The sequence below is a fragment of the Botryllus schlosseri genome, chromosome 14 (genome assembly GCF_051294905.1).
Source record: "Botryllus schlosseri isolate E-star chromosome 14, Bs_hap1, whole genome shotgun sequence".
NCBI lineage: Eukaryota > Metazoa > Chordata > Ascidiacea > Stolidobranchia > Styelidae > Botryllus > Botryllus schlosseri.
The window spans coordinates 16,370,521-16,377,377 of NC_137249.1; the positions used below are offsets into that span (position 1 = coordinate 16,370,521).

General features: G+C 40.1%; 1 long non-coding RNA gene across 1 annotated transcript; it reads right to left on the reverse strand.

Moving 5' to 3' along the window:
- Positions 1-2,911: 2,911 nt before the first annotated feature.
- LOC145455046 (uncharacterized) lies at positions 2,912-3,816 on the reverse strand. The gene is made up of 2 exons (XR_013920266.1): positions 3,473-3,816; positions 2,912-3,398 (listed from the first exon to the last, which is right to left on the reverse strand). It is a non-coding gene; the product is annotated as an uncharacterized LOC145455046 (long non-coding RNA).
- Between the last annotated feature and the right edge of the window lie 3,041 nt (positions 3,817-6,857).

Sequence of the window (6,857 nt, forward strand, 5' to 3'; positions counted from 1 at the left end):
CGGGAGGCCCTCAGGGGAGGAGCGAGAAATTTTTGTCAATTTTGTCAATGTCTGTATAAATTGTGACTAAACATGTGTTTCACAACCATTCTGAAGATACGATTATTGTAGATTAAACTTAATTCGTATTCTAGAAAGCTTGACAAACTCAAACTCCAGCAGTCGCGCTCAACGGAGTATAGGCTGACTTCAACTTCAGTTGAGCAAATTATTGATTTTCTTTGAAGATTTAGAGAAATTCCTACGTGCAAGTCATTCATTACTTTATATCTTTGGCAGTAGCCTAAATCTCTGTGCGCTAGGTAGCTGTTGTTGATAGCTGGCTAACTGCACTGCCTAAGACAGACTTAGATGCAATATGGGTTGCCCTGTTTCGCCCTCAATTTGGCTATATATCAACACAATTCAGTTCATTTCCAAAACTGATCAAATTTAGCATGGCAGGACAGAACGACGCTGTGCTCTCTGTAGTCACTACCAGCATCAGGATTAGTCTCAGTGCAACCTACCTTGAAATTAATTGATGTACTTTTCAATGTTTTTTTGTTATTCTCAAACAAGTTTGAGGAAGTTTGTCAGCAATGTAAAAGACTAAACAACTCTAATGTGGATTCAAAATTGGCGTAAGATATTCCTTATGTATACTATTATATCAGGGATATATAGAACTATATATCCCTGTATTATATCAGGAGTGGGCAGCCCGTACGGCCGCATGCGGCCGTAGAAGGGAATTTGAGCGGCCGTCGACGCCTAATTCAATTAGTATGTGTTGGCAGCCGTAGACATGCAAATTGCAATTACGAATTCCCTCCCGAATTTTCGAGAGATTTTATTTACTCTTGAAATTTTCTCCGCGCTTCGCGCAATTCAACAAGACTTAATTTATCGATTTTAATGCAGTAGCGCCCTTAATTGGAGCAGGAATGGGAATCCTAAAAAAAAACTATACATTCGCGGCTCTGAAAAATTTTTGCGCTCTGCGCGACAATATGCACTTCCAGCAACTATTCATAACATTGCCACTCGCGATTTTCGTGCGTACAATAGGCCGTTGTGAAAAGTAGAATAGTCCGGAGTTCACCGGGAATGGATATGGACAGTTTACCATAGGTACTTTGCGTCCAGATCGTTCATTGCAGCTATGCCCTGGAATGCGACCTTAGGCCACAAACATAATCGAAATGCGGCCATGATTAGCAGGAAGGTTGCCCACCTCTGTATTAGATGATGTGCTCATTTTGACATGACAATAAATGTAAGGGGGGCCAGGGGGGCGCGATTTTTTTGACCATCGCCAAGGGGGGCGCGTGTCAAAAAAGGTTGAGAACCGCTGACCTAGATCGATACCAGTACCTTTTTTCTTAATAATATAATTGAGCCCTTGGTTATACAACTTGTTATATGATAAAAGTTTGGATTCCAGATGGAATGAAAAAGTTATATGGCTAAATTCGCGAAACTTTGAATATTCTGGGCAAATGTCGTAGTGCAAAAAGTTGACGTGACGGAAGAAAACCAGCGGCATTTTTGGAATTAACACGACAAAATTAGCCTACATCAAGTGCAAAATCAAAGTCAACAAATTTTTCGTTCAAAATTGTTGCCCGGTGTTATCTCACTAGACACTGACAGGCATGCCTTCTACTGACTGGAATTCAACCAAATTTGTGTGCAGCATTTATTTTAGGTAGGCTAACCTAACAATTTAATCAGTGAGTCCCATAAATCCGGTGGACAAAATTATTTTTGAACAATTCTGATGAAAGTGTATTGTCGTGATCCTGTGATCACTCACCCATGAATGAATCTTCCGCTATATCTCGCATAAGTAAGAGCACCACTTCTTGTTGCGATGATTTGGACTCAAATATAGAAGTGTCTGTAACACGTGTTTAGGGATTATCGATATGAGACTCTATACCAGTGGTTGGGAACCTATTTCGTCTGAAGAGCCATGTTGGCCGTATATTTTCCATTTTAGCTCCCTAAGAGGCATACATGTCGAACAATTGTTACGTCACAATTGAAAATTAGTGACGTCATCATAGTACTAATTCGAACTCAGACTACTCACTCCATGGGATTCGTCGTGGGCGCCAAATGTTCTCTGTAAAAACTCGTAGGCTACTTATCATTCTGTGATGGCGCAATTCATCGTAAATAGCTCAGAATTTATATTAATAACTGATATTATTCTAATATAACTATAGCACTGCTTCCGAAAATCTAAACATTGATCGACTTATCATTTCTTGAAGCATTCGGCGGCAACATAAACGTTGCACTACAAGCCTACATTTTAACAGCTGTAGGCTACTATAAAGTTACTTACCAATGAAAAACATGGATAGCGAAGCGTTGTTTGTAATTTGGATTTGTAATTGGAATGCCAACTCCACGGCAGTTAATTTCTCGGCGTAGATCAGGAAGACAATGTGTATTTGAAAACTAGATTATCATATAGGCGTACCCATTTCTGCTATTCTATTTGACCAACCAACGTACGGTGCCATCCAAGATCACGCAGCGCGAGGTGTCGGGTACATCGAATTCGGGAGGGATGTTGGTCGCCGACGCTACAGCAACTTAAATTTGAAGATTTTATAAAGGGGTCCGAGACCTTAACCCTAGATAGTGGATACGTCACTGTCTTTACCTCTCAGATACATGTTCACGCTGCCACGAGAATAATTATTCTGGTCGTTATGACAAATTACTAACAGGTTGCTGCAGTATTGATAAAATTCAGTACAAAATTAAAAATATGTCAAAGAGCCATATCTTATACCCAAAAGAGCCATATATGGCTCGCGAGCCATAGGTTCCCGACTACTGCTCTATACGCAACTACTGCACTAACGTTAAATAAACTGATTATCTGTTTCTCTGTAATGAATGAAGTTCGGTTGAAGATATATCTCAAGATTCGATTGATCAGGTCAAGATAGATTGTTCATCAACATTATAGAATGTAGACGGATAACAAAAAACTTGGAAAACTCCGGGAAACGTCGCGAGTAGGCTATATGTGTCACCAATTACATACATGCACATTGACGTAACTTACCAAGTATCTATTTCTGATCAGATTAATGTTATATCATAGCCTTGCAACGAAACGCGCAGTTGCTCGATAAAATATACAAGTTTGCACGAAGGATGGATCAAGGAGGTCAGTAACTATAATAACCAAAGCGACATTCGAGCGAATCTATAACCGTTTACTACATTTTCTCTTCAATGTAGATATCTTCTGTCCTTGATATATCTTCTGTGGCCTCCCATGCCTCGTATTCCAGCACTCCAAAGCAAAAAAATCTTCTCACGGACTCGGAAGCATATTTACCATATCGGAATGAAAAGCTTGGGATGGCATAGCACTGGATCTTGAGGACCTATCATTGATTATATGGATACATGTGTCTTTCAGTGAGTAAGGTACATTTGCTTTCTATAAGCACAAATATACCAGTTGCAAGAAATGCGAGATATCCGATGCTGATGGTCAGTGTAATGCCAATTATCACAAATAAATTAAAGTTCAGGTTAAAGAGGTCTTGTAGCGCGGAACGCCTGAATTAAAAATAAATTTCGCATGTTAATGACTTGCGTAGTGGAAGTTGGATCGGCCTTTTCGTATTTGGGTTACGATGGACAGTGGGAATGTGCCATGGTTGGTTCGATATACTGTTATCTCATGATACCATAAGTGAGCATTATCTGGACTCGATGGTTAAATTACTGAAAAGGTATAAGTTGCACTTGCACCCCGTCTGGCTCACAACTTACTGGCTCTCCGATTCAATGGATGCATAGCTATAGGGATGGTGTGAACGTGAGGTTCACGTTCGCGTTCTGTGTGTGAACCTCGGAAATTTAGAGGTTCGCGTTCACAACAGAACCTTGGTAGGTTCTGCACTGTGAACCTTTTTCATATACTACAATTTTCACTTGCTTACAACATCGTTGGTTCAAATTTATTGCATTTCAACTGCAGGCCACTCTATATGCATGGCGCTATATGCATAAAAAATCAACACTAAACGAGCATGTACCTTGACAATCTCAAAAGTTTTACTTGCTTTGTTGCAAAAGTTTGCTCGAAATATCCAACTTTCCGTTTGTAAATATTTATTGACTCTCTGCTGCGAGCTTGACCCACAATCACAAAACATCACGATCGAAATAAGCTACGTAGGCCTAGTCAGCGAATGATGCTTATTCCACTAATCAATCTAGCAGGCGTATGGGGTCAATCTTTACTTCATATGTTTACTGGATCATTAAAACCAAATCGGTGCGATTGAGGCGTTGGCTACTGCTGTATAACTTGTTAACACGGTAATATCGAGAGCAAGTATAGAAACCCGTTTCACACTCTGCTCAATATCAATGTAGCAATACTCAGACGCCGAATACAATTTCCGATCTGTCATACGAAAAAGGTGACTGGAGTCTGACTTGAGTCAAGTCATGACTCGAGTCATCCCAACACACTACAAGGCTATAATCTGCATCTTCCTTGCCCGACGGCATATGCACATCATGTAGCCTACTCATGGTATGCATATACGCAGATCGTGGTATGTATATCATGAGTCGGTGTATATGCCGCAAGAACACCAAAGACAAAAATAAACTACGTCCCTTCCTTCCCTTATATTCCCTGGTAAGTCCTCGTCAAAATTGTTGGCAAAGCAACGGAAGATATTGATTTTATGAGATTATTATATCATTTGATTGCCCCAGTTGATACATTTGGCGACGTTTAAAACGTCAATATGTATTTCAGCATTGTGACGTAATGCTGCCCGAATCGTCGCTAGGTATCGTGTACATTAATATAGGCCAGTGGTCGGGAACCTTTTTCGACCGAAGAGCCATATTGACCCAATATTTCTAATTGTAACTTCCAAAGAGCCATACATGTCAATCAACTGCTACGTCACAATTGAAAATTCGTGACGTATTGGTAGCACTAATATATAGGTTCCGTAGTGTGTGCCATATTTTCTACCCACATGCGTAGGTGGGGCCAAACATGATCACTACAGCAGTCCACTGCAGGGTGTGCTACATCAGTGACGTGGGGTTATGGGAGGCAAGTGAGGCAGTGCTTCACATGTCGTCAGGGATAAGCGAGGGGAAATTGTGAAACCGTCAATAATGATTATTGTTATTTTTATCGATTTTTAGGAATGATTAGATTTGGAACATTTCAATTCCCAAAATCACGGAATTTTCACATATTGTTCGTAAATAAAGCGCGAAATAAGACTCAAGGCACAGATAAGGCACAGAGGGGGCAAGCTTTACCTGTGATAGCGTAACGCATCGTAAATACCTTGGAATCTATCATCAATGATATTACTCAAATGAAATTGTCGCGCTGATTCCGAAAATCTAAATATTGATCGACTTCTAAAGTATTCGGCGTAATATAACGCTACACACCTACATTTTACGTCGGTTATAGAAAGCTACTTACGTCACCAATGAAGAACTCGGATAGCTATGGCGTTGTTTTTTAATTTGAAATTGTAATTGGAAATGTCATTCCGAGGAAGTTTGTTTATCGTCGTAGATCAGGAAGACAGTGTGTATTTGAAAACTGCATTGTCCTACAAGCGTCGTCATTTCAAGGTATATCAATCAAGATATCGTGCAATCCAAGATTTCGAGGCGCGCGGTGGCGGGTAGATCGAATTCGCCAGTCGTGTTAGTCAACGGCGCGACAGCAACTTAAATTTGAGGATTTTGAAAAGGGGATACGAACCCCTAACCCTGGTTACCCCACTGTCTTGACCTCTCAAAGACATGTCTATACTGCCACGATAATATTATATTCGAGCAGTCATGAAAAATTACCAACAACTTGCTGCAATATTGATAAATTAAGTATAAAATGGAAAGTTCGTCAAAAAGCCATATCTTACGCCCAAAAGAGCCATATATGGCTCGCGAGCCACAGGTTCCCGACCACTGCCCTAGGGCCTAGCTAGGCCTATATGTAGAACACGTAATCTGATACCATCAAACTGATAACGTGCAATATACGTGAATCATATTACAGTCCTTAACCTAAAAAGATGATCATGTAATTTATCTCACTGGATTCATTGACTTCCCTGCTAGGAAATAGTTATCAAGAGATGCATTTCTTCTATCCTTGTATGCAAAGTATATTCCGACGGAGCAGGAGATTCCCAAACTAACTATAAAATTTGCGACGGTATAAAATATGGATTTATAATATTCTCACAATTGTCAACATTACCTGAAAGTACAGCGATGTCTACTGCGTTCATTTCATACGATTCGTAGGTATAGTCCTGATTTGAAGTTTCTCAGAGTAGAACGAATCATGTGAATCGTGAAATTCGTGAATTGTGTGTCATATTATACTGAGTGAAATTGTCTCATAAAATAATACTAGTGTTTGGAGTATTGACGTTTCGAGTAAATCATATATGGCTTTGTCAATTTCAGTCAATACCAAAGTTCCATCAAGTTGGTAAAAGCGGTAACTGCGCGAACACCAACGTTGGTTTGAAGTACAGAATTGCCTTCATTACCGACTTATGTAGATAGACTGCTCCTTTTCGCCTATCATATGCAGTGCCCTCAATTTATGGGTAAGGTGCCACCAATTTGTGAAAAAGTAACAACGTGTAGAGTTGTAATTCTGGACTATAGTTGAAGCTCCCGTGTGTTACCATTGTGACCTGCGGTGAGCACTGAAACACGACAAACTAAGTATACAAGTCAGAAATACGGTAAAATCATATAAATAAGGCTATCACGCTCACTGGTGCACATTGTGGCGAAATCGTTCCCGTCGTCTCGGAGTCATT